Source organism: Porites lutea, chromosome 8 (genome assembly GCF_958299795.1).
Source record: "Porites lutea chromosome 8, jaPorLute2.1, whole genome shotgun sequence".
Classification (NCBI taxonomy): domain Eukaryota; kingdom Metazoa; phylum Cnidaria; class Anthozoa; order Scleractinia; family Poritidae; genus Porites; species Porites lutea.
The window spans coordinates 19,300,093-19,313,883 of record NC_133208.1 but is presented as its reverse complement, the minus strand read 5'-3'; positions in this window follow the sequence as shown (position 1 = coordinate 19,313,883).

Here is a 13,791-nt window from a genome sequence, read left to right as displayed (position 1 = left end):
GGGATTTTTCCAAAGGGGGTTAGTCCATAGTTTTGGTCAAAAATTACCAATTTTTCCATCTTTCTATATTGGGCAAAAAAGACCAGAAAAATGTGTTTTACGGTATTCTAGAAAGAAAAAACGCCCATCTAGACTATTAACAACAGAAACTTCAAAAAGTCGAAAAACTGGGATTTTTCCAAAGGGGTAAGTCCATGGTTATGGTCAAAATTGGCAATTTAGACATCTTATTTTAGGAAAAAAGGCTACAAAAATGTCTTTTCCGGTACTCTAGAAAAAAAACGCCCTTCTTCACTATAAAAACAGCAAGTTAAAAAACTCGAGTACTTGCGATTTTTTCAAAGGGATTAGTCCATAGTTTTAGTCAAAAATTACCAATTTTACCATCTTTTTCTTTTAGGCCAAAAAAACCAAGAAAATGTTTTTCACGATAATGTAGAAAGAAAAAAGGCCCTCTAGACCATAAAAACAAAAAGTTGAAAAAGTCGAAAAATTAAGATTTTTCAAAGGGGTTAACCCATGGTTTTAATCAAAAATTGGCAATTTTCCCATTTTTTCTGTTAGGCAAAATAGGGCAGGAAAATGTGTTTTACGGTGTTCTAGAACGAAAAAACGCCCCTCTAAACTACAAAAATAAAAAGTTGAAATATTCGAAAAATTCAAGGGTTAGTCCATGGTTTTGGTCAAACATTACCAATTTTTCAGTCTCTTTATTTTAGGCAAAATAGGGCAGGAAATGTGTTTCACGATATTCTAGAGAGAAAAAACGCCCTTCTAAACTATAAAAAACGGATATTCAAAAAGTCTAAAAATTGGGATTTTTCTAAAGGGGTTAGTCCATGGATTTGCTCAAAAATTGGCAATTTTTCCATCTTATTCTTTTAGGCAAAATAAGTCCAAGAAAAGATGTTTCACGATAATCTACAATCGGCGACAAAATGAGTTGAGACACTTCGCCCAAAACTGGGCTTTTTTACGTTTTATTAACTTCAAAAGGAGGAAATATAGCTTTTTTCCCCCATCCCCTCCGTGCAATGTTGTGCCCTTGTTCTAGCTGCCTATAGAAAACAACAAACACCCCAACTTTGAATGGAGGGGACAGGGGAGGGGTGCGGATTCCTTTGTTCTCCGAAACTACCCTATTTAAGTACAATGTCTCAACAATTTTGTCGCCGATTGTAGAAAGAAAAAACGCCTTTCTAGACCATAAAAAAAACAAAAAGTTGAAAAAATCGAAAAATTGGGATTTTCCAAAGAGATTAGTCCTTGGTTTTGGTCAAAATTAGCAAATTTTCTATCTTTGTAATTTAGGCAAATAAGAAGAAACAAATGTGTTTTACGGTATTTTAGAAAGAAAAAACGCCCTTCTTGTCTTTAAAAACAGGAAATTCAAAAAGTCAAAAAAGTGAGATTTTTCTGAAGGGGTTAGTCCATGGTTTTGGTCAAAAATTATCACTTTTTCCATCTTTTTAATTTAGGCAAATAAGAACAAAAAAAGGTGTTTTACGGTATTTTAGAAAGAAAAAACGCCCTTCTAGTCTATAAAAACAGGAAATTCAAAAACTCAAAAAAGTGAGATTTTTTCAAATGGGTTAGTCCATAGTTTTGGTCAAAAATTACCAATTATTCCATCTTTTTATTTTAGGGAAAAAAGGCCACGAAAATGTGCTTTACGGTATTCTTGAAAGAAAAAACGCCCTTCTAGACTATAAAAACAGGCAATTCAAAACGTCAAAAATTTGGGATTTTTCCAAAGGGGTTAGTCCATAGTTTTGGTCAAACATTACCAATTTTTCCATCTTTTTATTTTAGGCAAAATAGGGCAGGAAATGTGTTTCACGATATTCTAGAAAGAAAAAACGCCCTTCTAGACGATAGAAAAAGGAAGTTCAAAAAGTCGAGAAATTGAGATTTTCCTAAAGGGGTTAGTCCATGGTTTTGGTCAAAAAGTGTTATCCCCATATTCCAGAAAGCAAAAACGCTTTTCTAGACCATAAAAACAAAAACTTGAAATATTGGACAAATTGGCATTTTTCGAAAGAGGCTAGTCCATGTTTTTGTCAAAAATTACCAATTTGTCCATCTTTCTATTTTAGCCTAAAAACGCCAGGAAAATGTGTTTTACGGTATTTTAAGAAAAGAAAAAACGCCCTTCTAGACTATAACAACAGGAAATTCACGAAGTGGAAAAAGTGGGTTTTTCCAACGGGTTAAGTCCATGGTTTTGATAAAAAATTGGCAATTTTTCTATCTTTTTATTTTACGCAAAAGAGGCCAGAAAAATGTATTTCACGATAATCTAGAAAGAGAAAACGCCTTTCTGGACCATAACAACAACAAGTTGAAATACTCGAAGAATTGGGATTTTTCCAAAGGGGTTAGTTTATGGTTTTGGTCAAAAATTGGCAATTGTTCCATCTTATTCTTTTAGGCAAAAAAAGTCCAAGAAAAGATATTTCACGATAATCTAGAAAAAAAAAACGCCTTTCTAGACCATAAAAACAAAAAGTTGAAAAACCCCAAAAATTGGGATTTTGCAATGGGATTAGTCCTTGGTTTTGGTCAAAATTAGCATTTTTTCTATTTTAGGGAAAAAGGCCAGGAAAATTTGTTTTACGGTATTCTAGAAAGAAAAAACGCCCTTCTAGACCATGAAAAGAAAAAGTTGAAATACTCGAAAAAATTAGGATTTTTCCAAAGGGATTAGTCCATGGTTTTGCTCAGAAATTACCAGTTTTTCCATCTTTTTTTAGGCAAAATAGGGCAGGAAATTTATTTCACGATATTCTAGCAAAAACAATCGCCTTTCTAGGCCATTAAATCACCGAGTTAAAAAAAGTCGAAAAATTGAGATTTTTCCAAAGAGTTAGTCCATGGTACTTTTGGTCAAAAATTGGCAATTCTTTCTTCTTTTTATTTTACGCCAAATAGCCCAGGCAAATGTGTTTCACGATATTCTTGAAAGAAAAACGCCTTTCTACACTAAAAACACCAGAACTTCAAAACAGCTTAAAACTTTGAGATTTTTCCAAAAAGGGTTAGTCCATGGTTTTGGTAAAAAACTGGCAATTTTTTCATCTTTTTATCATAGGCAAAATAGGGCAGGAAAGTGTGTTCCACGATATTTCAAAAAGAAAAAACGCCTTTCTAGACCATAAAAACAAAAACTTGAAATATTCGAAAAATTGGGATTTTTCCAAAGGGGTTAGTCCATGGTTTTAGTCAAAATTGGCAATTTATCTATCTTTTTTATTTTAGGGGGAAAAGGCCAGAAAAATGTGTTTTACGGTATTGTAGAACGAAAAAGCGACCTTCTAGACTATAAAAACAGTAAGTTCAAAAAGTCGAAAATTTTGGATTTTTCCAAAGTGGTCAGTCCATAGTTTTGGTCAAAAATTATCAATTTTTCCATCTTTTTATTTTAGGCAAAAAAGGCCAGGAAATGTGTTGTGCGGTATTTTAGAAAGAGAAAACGCCCTTCTTGTCTTTAAAAACAGGAAATTCAAAAAGTCAAAAAAGTGAGATTTTTCTGAAGGGGTTAGTCCATGGTTTTGGTCAAAGATTACCAATTTTTCCATCTTTTTATTTTAAACAAAAAAAGGCCAGAAAAATGTGTTTTGCGGTATTCTAGAAAGAAAAAACGCCCTTTTAGACTATAAACCGGAAATTCAAAAAGTTGAAAAATCGGGATTTTTCCAAAGGGGTTAGTCCATGGGTTTGGTCAAACTTTGGCAATTTTACCATGTTTTTATCTTAGGCAAAATAGGGCAGGAAAATGTGTTCCACGATATTTCAAAAAGAGAAAACGCTTCTCTAGACCATAAAAACAAAAACTTGAAATATTCGAAAAATTGGCATTTTTCCAAAGGGGTTAGTCGAGGTTTTTGGTCAAAAATTACCAATTTTTCCATCTTTTTATTTTAGCCAAAAGACGAAAGGAAAATGTGTGGAAAAGTGTTTTACGGTATTCTAGAAAGGAAAACGGCCTTCTATACTATAACAACAGGAAATTCACGAAGTCGAAAAAGTGGGTTTTTCCAACGGGGTAAGTCCATGGTTTTGATAAAACAATTGACAATTTTTCCATCTTTTTATTTTACGCAAAAGAGGCTAGAAAAGTGTATTTCACGATAATCTAGAAAGAGAAAACGCCTTTCTGGACCATAATAACAACAAGTTGAAAAACTCGAAAAATTGGGATTTTTCCAAAAGGGTTAGTCCATAGTTTTGGTTAAAAATTGGCATTTTCTCCATGTTTTTATCTTAGGCAAAATGGGGCAGGAAAGTGTGTTCCACGATATCTCAAAAAGAATAAAATGCCTTTCTAGACCATAAAAACAAAAAGTTCAAATATTCGAAAAATTGGCATTTTTCTAAGGTGTTAGTCCATGTTTTTGGTCAAAAATTGGCAATTTTTCAATCTTTTGATTTTTGGCAAAAAATGCCAGGAAAATGTGTTTTACGGTATTCTAGAAAGAAAAAATGCCCTTCTTCACTATAAAAACAGGAAGTTAAAAAGTTGAGTAATTGGGATTTTTCCAAAGGAGGTTAGTCCATAGTTTTGGTCAAAAATTACCAATTTTTCCATCTTGTTATATTAGGCAAAAAAGGCCAGAAAAATGTGTTTTACGGTATTCTAGAAAGAAAAAAACGCCCTTCTAGACTATAACAACAGGAAATTCAAAAAGTCGAAAAACTGGGATTTTTCCAAAGGGGTAAGTCCATGGTTTTGATCAAAAATTGGCAATTTTTCCATCTTTTTATTTTAGGCAAAAAAGGCCAGAAAAAATGTTTTTCACGATAATCTAAAAAGAGAAAACGCCTTCTAGACCATTAAACAAAAAGTTCAAAAGTCGAAAAATCGGGATTTTTCCAAAGGGGTTAGTCCATAGTTTTGGTCAAAAATTGGCAATTTTTTCCATCCTTTTATTTTAGGCAAAATAGGCCAGGAAAATGTGTTTCACGACATTTTAGATTAATGCTCCCAACCCATAACCCTTAGGATTAAAGGAAATAACTAGACCAGAATTATTTTCGGGAAAAGGGGTGAGGGATTAAGTACTCCAAATATGGACAGCAGGTCACTTTTCTCTACATATTGGTGTAAGAATCCGAAATCTACAAGGGGAGAGGTGATAATCCTCTCTAGAGGGTGAAATACCCAGGATGGTGAAGGATGATAATCCTCTCTAGGGCGGATTACCTGTATGAGGGAACTTCATCACAAACCCATATTTATTAAATTGCCAACAATTTAATACAGATATGATCAGTAATTTCAGTTATTTTTGCGTGCCTGGTGCCCGTCAGGAAAACCGCTCATTTGTCTTTGAGGGAAACCTGAACCCTCCCGAAAGCAAAGCCAGACACTTAACATGAACCTCGAGGGAGAGAGGTTAGACAAAAATATATTAATACAAGTTGTAAATAAATGACAACTAAAGTTTTATCAACTTAATAATAAAAATATAAGGCCCAAAGTAACTAAGTTCACAGGCATGTTGCGATGCCGGCTAAAAATGATTCCCCTCAGTAGAAACCTCGCCCTTTTTCTGGAATATCTCCCTGACAATTGTCAATGGATTCACAGTGAAAACAAAAATCATCTGTCGTTCTTATGACTGCAAAGAATATAAGAAACTTCTTAAATTTTAAGCAAGAGAAAAGAACGTATATATAAAACCTTAAGAAAACCAGCAGAGAGAATCAAGCAGTGAAAAGGGAGGGTGGGATGGGATTTTGTTCCACGAAGAGAAGAATATCAAGAGCTGTTTTGCTGAGCTGGGAGCGAAAATATAGCCATCAACTATTTATGTGATAGGTGCCATCTAATTGGCTGAGCGAACCATTAGTGAGACAGGGGGCAAATGCAGGAAGTAACCTCTGAAAGGAAGTGAGCTGGTCCGATTAATGGTAAGTAATAAATTAGCTAAGAAAAAACGCCTCTCTAGACTATAAAAACAACAAGTTCTAAAAGTTTTGTATTTTTGGCAAAATATTCCAGAAAAATGAGTTTCACGAAATTCTAGAAAGAAAAAGTACCTTTCTAGACCAAAAATACAACAACTTCAAAAAATCAAAAAAATTGGGATTTTTCGAAAGGGGTTAATCCATGGTTTTGGTCAAAAATTGGCAATTTTTCCTTCTTTTCATTTTAGGGAGCCAGGAAAATTTGTTTGGCGATATTCTAGAAAGAAAAAACGCCTTCCTAGACTATAAAGACAGGAAGTTCACAAAGTCCAAAACTGGGATTATTCTAAAGAGGTTAGCCCATGGTTTTTGTAAAGAAATGGCCAATTTTTTCATTTTTTTTATTTTCGGCAAAATAGGCCAGAAAAATGTGTTTCAAGATATTCTAGAAAGAAAAAACGCCTTTCTAGGCTATCAAAACAAGAGCTTCAAAAATTCGAAAAAATAGCATTTTTCCAAAGGGGGTTCGTCCTGAGTTTTTGCTCAAAAATTTGCAATTTTTCCGTCTTTTCGTTTTAGATAACACAGGCCAGGAAAAAGTGTTCCACGATTTTCTAGAAAGAACATGGCCATTCAAGACCCAAAAAACAAGAAGTTCAAAAAGTCGAAAAATTGGGATATTTCCAAAGGGGTTAGTCTATGGTTTTGGTCAAATTTTTCTATCTTTTTATTTTAGGCAAAATAGGCCAGCAAAATGTGTTTTACGATATTCTAGAAAGAAAAATCGCCCTCCTAGACTCTAAAAACAAGAAGTTTAAGGTGGCTCGATACAGTTTTCCAGGGCCAATACCTCCCAAGTTTGAGCATAAACTACGTCGCCATAAACAAAGTTTTGAAAAAATTGCCACCACAGTTGTATTAGATAAAGATGAAAATTTGTTATGATCAGGGTTGCAACGGCATCGGAGTTGTCATAGCAACGAAATGACGCTATTACCTATTTTACTTGCAGCAGTATATCTCGGCACTAGGAACTGTTCTTCCAAAATCGTTCACGGGAGCTTTTTCCTCCAATAGCAGCCTCGATGTTCGTGAAGTTTAAGCGAAATCTGTAAGAGCGTTATCGAGATATTTTGGGATGAAGTTCAGTTATGGTTAGAAACACAGTAAAAAATGGACAATATTGTTGTTTGGCCGTTATCTGTAAAAAATGAAGAGCTTTTGACATGCAATTTCACCTCATAGTAGTTTCAATCTTTTTAAAAACGTGTGTGAAAGATCATTTAGATAGCTCCAACCGATTGCTAGAAAGACGGGTTTGATTAGTATGTATCGAAGCGCTCTTGTTAGCGGTTTTGTAAACATTTTGGTCTTCTCTAGGCAGTAAAATAAGGGCTACAATTCGCTAATATTTTGGCTGAAATTTTGTGTTTACAAGTGTGAGCCTCTCATTATTCAGGGTATTGTCTCCAAGTTTCATATTTTCGTGCACAACAATAGCTAGCAGTTTTGCATATGTCAAATGCATTGTTAGTTAATGCTGTTCACGTGAAAATTAAACTTGGAGACAATGCCTTGAATAATGAGAGGCTTTCTCTAGTAATGTCGAGACTTCCAATAAAAAAGTAGCGAATTGTAGCCGTTATTTTACTGCCTTACAATGTATCAATAATCTTGAAACTAAAAGGTCATATAAAAGGAAGGTTAATCTCAAGAATCTTAATTTTTTTAAAAATCTATCGAGCGGTTTAAAAATTATTCGCTAATTTGATAAAGAAGACCAAAATGTTTACAAAACCGCTAACAAGAGTGCTTCGATACATACTAATCAAACCCGTCTTTCTAGCAATCGGTTGGAGCTATCTAAATGATCTTTCACACACGTTTTTAAAAAGATTGAAACTACTATGAGGTGAAATTGCATGTCAAAAGCTCTTCATTTTTTACAGATAACGGCCAAACAACAATATTGTCCATTTTTTACTGTGTTTCTAACCATAGAAACTTCATCCCAAAATATCTCGATAACGCTCTTACAGATTTCGCTTAAACTTCACGAACATCGAGGCCGCTATTGGAGGAAAAAGCTCCCGTGAACGATTTTGGAAGAACAGTTCCTAGTGCCGAGATATACTGCTGCAAGTAAAATAGGTAATAGCGTCATTTCGTTGCTATGACAACTCCGATGCCGTTGCAACCCTGATCATAACAAATTTTCATTTTCATTTATACTGTGGTGGCAATTTTTTCAAAACTTTGTTTATGGCGACGTAGTTTATGCTCAAACTTGGGAGGTATTGACCCTGAAAAACTGTATCGAGCCACCTTAAAGCAATTGTGTAATTAATACCTACCTGCTAGCCCCATTTCGCGACTTCATCGCTTGTTTCCCCAAACACCCTAACCCCCACCCTCCGAAATGGCGTCTGAGAATTCTATACAGATAATGTGGCAAAACCCAGAAAAGGGAAGTGCTTCTGATTGGTCGTTTCATGACGGCAGTTTCCTTTAACCAATCACAAGCGCAACCCAGATCTGGGTAGTGACGCGTCATCAGGATGGTATTTCTGCGCTCGTTTTTCAGACGTCATTTGCCACTGGTGGCGTCTCAAAATGTCCTCTTTCCATAGCCGGCTCTACAAACCCTTAACGTCAGAATTCAATTCATATCCATGTGTATCGCGGCCCGAGACAGGTACTCGAATAAGATAACGGCCTTTCGGCGTTCTCTTTGGTTAGCTTTTACATGATTACGGAATCCAAGGGTGAATTTGGCCTGCGCGGCTGCATAATAAGGAACTTACGCAACGACGGCGGCGACGGCAAAGAGAACGGCCGAAAAAGCAGTGGGTTTAGATTAGCGAAACAGCAACGTTGCACGTGCAACACGCTTTTTTGTAGATTTCTTTGCCGTCACTCCACGACTACGACGCGAAAACACCTAATTCCACGTTTTACGGAGGACGTGAACACAAAAAAACGACTTTCTTTTTCCTTTCCTGAAATTTGATACAGTCATTAAGAATTCAGCTCTAGAAAAATTTGCCAACGTTTGACAAACTGAACGAGATGGGATATAAGCACGATAAAGTTTCTCTTTTCGTAGCCGTCCCCTTCGTTGGTGCTTAATCTCCACAATAACTTTCTTTGCCGGGAAACTTGAGGTCAAGAGCCACTCGGCAAAGAAACGAAATTGCTGTTCCTCAGCGAATAATGTTGCTGTTGAAAATCGTCCAAATGTACTTCGCTTTCTCCGTGTGTTAGATGAAGGACTATTGTAACAGACTTCTTCAATTCTCTAATGCGAAATGTGGTCACAAAGGGATTCGCAACCGAGTTAAGGAAAAGAAACACGACACTTGATTCTAAGAGCACTGAAAACCAGTTCTGTTCACCACAACTGGTGCATTGAGATGCAATAATAATTGTTACAAAATATGGAGTGAGAGAAAGAATCAGACATGATAAAATAAAAAATGAAGTTGTTGCGAATTTTCTCTCCATTTGTGCCCTTCTTACTCTTCGCATATCTTGAAGTGTTAAGTTGCTGGGCACTGCCGTTTCTCTTTGAAAACCAATCCGAGATGATTGCTTCCTCAAAACGAAAAACATTCCCAAATAACATAAAGTGCTGGTGGAAAGAGGAAAAACGGAGTGCAAATATTGGTCTATGTTTCTGTAAACTTCAACTGAAATGCCAGGATGAAGTTGGAGGAAGGCGAAAATCATCGAGAAGATGATCACCGCTGTATTAAAATAGACGAGTTTGCTAGGGCTGTTTTTACGACGATAAAAATGAGGAAAAACAACCGCTATAAAGCGATCGACCGACATGGCGGTTACCAAGAGAATAGAACTGTTAATTACTGCGTACCCGATTATTCTTAAAATGTCTCCTTCTTGAGGGAGGCTATGGTCGCCAAACGAGCACAGATATCTGATCGTTGTTTCTCCAATGCATACTACGGTGCCGATGAAGAAATCTACCCCATAAATAAACGCCAAAAACACAGAGAAAGTTTTTCGAAAGCAACGAAGAGGGTTTCGGTAAAGAACATACAAGGCAATGCCATTTGGAACTATAATAAGCAATGACAGAAACATAAAGGATATACCAGTACCGAGACAAATTTCCTTCTCCAAATGGCTTTCCATATTGAAGCTTAATCACAGGGAACGTTAAGTTTCTTATATGGTCTTTTCTAAACAAACCCTTGTTCACCAATGAATTCTTCTTTCAATCTGTTCTGTTCTGTTCACCTGTAAGTTGTATGTGTCACGTTACACATCTATGCACTTGGCTTCCGTCTTGTTTTTAACCAACAAGAAAGCAAACAGCTTCCTTTAGGGCAAATAAATTGGTATTTTGACCAATGATCACAATACGGGCTGTCGTTTTCCGAACTTATGCGGGATTATATTCAACGCACGAACCAATTAATTTTACAGCCTGTAATGCAATGAGTGGCTGCAACAGACAATTGTTTCCTCTTTGTAGCCGTTACGTCACTCTTCCGAATTAAGGGAAGAAAAGACAATTTGCAGGAGATGACATACCTTGAACGCTATAACAAATATTTAGATTACTTATTTTCATTTATCTTTAGACAAAGAGGACACCTGTCTCAGTGCATAAGAGGTTAGACTGAAATGTGTGAAGAGAAGGTGAAGGCGATCGTAGGCTGCGAATAGCATGCAAATTTAAACCTACGGTCTCTGCATAGGCCTAGCTATATATGAATAAGCTCTCCAGAGGTGAGCGAAACATCATGGACCTAGCCTCCCACGCAGACGTCCTTAGGGGTTCGTCATGCGTTCCTGCCCGACGAACGTCTGCTGAACTGAATTCCCATTCTTCGCAAATATCGGCTGGAGATCACATGCAGATTATCAGAGATCCAATCGGCGATGTTGAAGTCAAAGTGCTGACAAGCCAAACACATACGTACAAGCCTGTAGAGTGTGATACGTGACCAAAGATTTTTGCTCCTGACGAGAATATAGGAGATATGCGTTGGCTTTTTGTATATTTCTCTCTGTAAAGGCTGGATTAGATGTCATTTGCCCATAAAGTCGTTCTTTGGGTGATGCAACGGTGGGGTTACCTTGTAAGACTGAACAAAATGCAGGATTTTTAGTCCGTTATTGTTTTGTAGTAAAGGCGACTTCCGTTCAGCAAACTTAACCACTGCTCTAAGCCAATCAAATTGCGTAAATTTCTCACGTAGTAGTATAATTGTTTGTAAGCAGAAAAAATTATTGGATAAAGCGAGTGCAAAAGTTACAATTAATTCTGTTTTCAATTTACCTTATTATAGGAAATTAACGCTCCATGAAATTAAAGCAAATCGTTAAAATTCGCGTTAATTTTGTTGAGCGTTAATTTCCGCGACGTTAATTAAGTGCAGCGTTAATTTCCGCGCTCTTACCAGTATTTTAACCCCAATTTTGGAACCAGACATTCTTGACACCTAAAAAACATTAACTACAAGCTTTCTGTCTTTCCATTTACCCTTTATTTCTCATCTTTCACAAAAGCTAAGGCGAAGGTTTACAATATTTCGAGTTCATCTTCATCGTTGTCGCTGTCAGAAGTGGTGTCAATATCTTCTCCTTTGATTTCGTCCAAGATAATCGCGTTAATTTCCTTTTTATGAAATTCTACCTCCTCTTTCGCGTTAATTTTCTTTATTCGAAGGTCGTTTTCTATTAAATTAGCGTTAATTTAAGTCGCGTTAATTTCCAATACCTTAATTTCATGGAGCGTTAATTGCCTATAATAAGGTAGTCAAGGATGTACAAAATATCGCAAAAATTTGGATTTCTTGTATCAGTATATTGCAATCTTGTTTGTTGAACAGTAAGAAATATAAATTAAAGCCACCAGGTGTCCATTTTGTACAAGTGTACACATCACTGAGAAATATGATTGATCTCCAGCGATTTTTATGCTTTTGCATTAAGGCATGTCTGGCAACCAATTGAAAAGTTGCTCAAATGCTTTTGCATTGATCAATTAATCAACCAAGGTATATTTTCCCTATATATTCACAGATTTACATATATATAATTACTGCATTGTAATTTTGAGGTTTCTAAACTAAATCTTTCCCTGCCAGCTTTTTATAGGCAATGCCTTGTTGCATGGTCAGAATTAAACGCAAGAGAACCTAGTTCAGTACACGAAATTGTAAATCAAGTCATATGGAACAACAAGTTTCTTTGTGTTGATAAGAAATCTGTTTACCGAAGAGATATTGCGGATCAAGGCTTTTGTAAAATCTGGGACTTATTTTCTGTTGATAATGTACAACTTAACCCTGAACAAAGTTTTTTCATTATGAGTGTAATTAATTCCATGCCAGCAGCATGGCGTTTGTTAATTCGAACAGCTACTATTGCACCAGTGCTCTCTCTCCTCTGCCGAATACACCAGCTATTTTGATAAATGATATCTTAATTCCAATTCTTGACGCTCCTTCAAAGCACATCTATCTTCTTTTTTGGCCAAAAAATAAACCACACCTACCGCTAAAGATCGAGAGAAGCTATCTGCAAAGTATCATCATTAAACTATCGACTGGAAAAGAGTTTACCTATTATCTTTCCTCACAACATTAGAAACAAAACTTAGGGAATTTCACTTCAAAATATTAAAACGTATCGTATTTACGAATGAGAAACGTTTTCGTTTTGGAATGGCTGAACCAGATAAATGTGTTTGCTGCCAAACTGAGGTCGAATCCATCGAGCATTTACTTTTTTCCTGCACAATATCCTCTGTTTTTGGGAAACACGTCTTGTCCCGGCTAAGAGACAACAATATTATTATTGTTGAGAATTTAAAAGAAGAGGATATAATCTTCGGTAAATTTGATGGTGGAGATGATTTCCCTTTAGTTAATCATATTTTATTGCTTGGGAAGTACTATATTTATTCACAAAAATGTGAAAAGGGTATCCCCTCCATTCAGGAGTTCATTGCCAGGACTAGGCGTGTTTACAACTTTGAACTTTACATTGCCAGGAAAAGAGGCACATTAAATAAACATCTTAGTAAGTGGGAAAAGTTAATCAATATAATGTGATCTAAAAAACAATTAAATATTGTACATAAATATAAAGATAAGTACTTTCTATCAACTTAGATATTGTCTGCTGTAATAGTTTTTTTCTTTTTTTTGTCTTTTTGTTTTGTTTTGTTTTGTTTGTTTGTTTGTTTGTTTTTTCTTTTTACCTTAAGTGTACTCTGTAAAATGAAAACTTCAAATAAAAATTAATAAATTACAAAAAAAAAATAGTAATGATAATTAACAAGTATTACTATAATAACGATCAGGAGCTCCTAGCATCCTAACATCCTATGTGTTTTGCTTACAAGGAGACCCCTGTGGAAGGTAATACAGTCAACTCCCTTACAGACCAGGTCTAAGACGGAGAGCTTTGAGACCGTCAGATCATGGCGAGATCAAATGAACAAATGAATACTTTTCCAGAGTGGATTCATCGGTTCATTTGATCCACCATGGTCCGAGTGATCTCGGATCAATGATCCTGATCCGCACCAACCCAAAGGAACGCACGCATTTTTGGTGCGTGAAAATTTTGTTATGACAACGGCAAACGCCCGTCCATCCGTACAGACTTCAGGGAAGTTAGAGGGGAGACTCGTTGGGCATGATCCATTCAACCAAAATTTCCGGAAATTTCGGTCCAAAACTCAATGGATCGGTTAAAAAAGGAAAAGTTGGAAAAGTTTCGAAACAAAACTGGTCCATCTCTGGAGGTGGACCACTTTTCCCGGTATGACGGGTTGGAAATTTTGGTTGAATGGATTGCGCCCTTTAAGGGAGGGGAAGGGAGTTGCAGATATTCAGCTCG